Raw genomic sequence first — 1,139 nt, forward strand, 5'->3', positions numbered from 1 at the left:
TATAAAGCGTCTCTCAATCAAAGTGACAGTGGCGCAGTAGGTAAGGTGAACGACACAAGAATCAGCCCAAGTAACAGACGTCAAAATGACGTAAAAAACTGGTCATAACTGGTTTTATAGTAACTAAATAACGACGTCTTTAAAACGTCTTTTTTGTGACATATTAACGACGTTTCTGTACCCTTATAGAAATATCATACTAAGAATCATTGATAATTACTTATTATCCAGTATTTTTAATACTGAAAATAAGTAATTATCAATAATTCTTAGTATGATATTTCTATAAGGGTCGTAGACGTAAAATAAAGCAGAGAAAAACGTAAAAGTAAATTATAAAAGGCTATTAGCCTTACGCTTACTTTTTTCTCTGCCTTACTTTACGTCTACGATTACGATGCTTACGTCTCTGCCTTAGCCCTAATTCCTCATGAATTCAAAGTGTTCTAGGAATTAAGTTGCGAAATATTTGCTATAATGAAATCCTAAAGAATATTTCAAGACCTTACTGTGAACTTACTGTGGTTAATTCTTCAAGAATTCTTCGGATATTCATTTTTCTAATTCTATATCTATTCTTTAAAATGAATTCTCTAGGAACTTCTGTTCATCTCTATGCTATCTGGGTTTGAATATAACTTACTACATACATGTTATATTGCATGTTAGATTCCGTTTTATTACGGCAATGTAACTGTTATATGTCTGTGTTTGCTAGGTAAGACACTTATCAACAGGCTATAATATTTTTTCGTAGCTATTATAAATAATATAATATAACATATATGTAACATTTATGTAACATTGATGTAACATTCATGAAGTATGAACTCTGATATGTAACAAATATGTTTCATAACTTTTATTTTTGAATAAGGATGAAATTTTTATATAACAGATACGTTAAAATTTCTTTCACGTTATACCCTTATAGAAATATCATACTAAGAATAATTGATAATTACTTATTTTCAGTATTAAAAATACTGGATAATAAGTAATTATCAATGATTTTTAGTATGATATTTCTATAAGGGTATAACACTCCAGATAGCCAAACCTGCGCGAACAGATTTCAAGCAGAGTTTACTATCAACTTTTGATGGTAAATAGATAACAAATTTGATGCAGGATCTGTT

The sequence above is a fragment of the Odontomachus brunneus genome, unplaced genomic scaffold (genome assembly GCF_010583005.1).
Source record: "Odontomachus brunneus isolate Ranch 3 - 2012 unplaced genomic scaffold, Obru_v1 Obru_scaffold_358, whole genome shotgun sequence".
In the NCBI taxonomy this organism is placed as follows: domain Eukaryota; kingdom Metazoa; phylum Arthropoda; class Insecta; order Hymenoptera; family Formicidae; genus Odontomachus; species Odontomachus brunneus.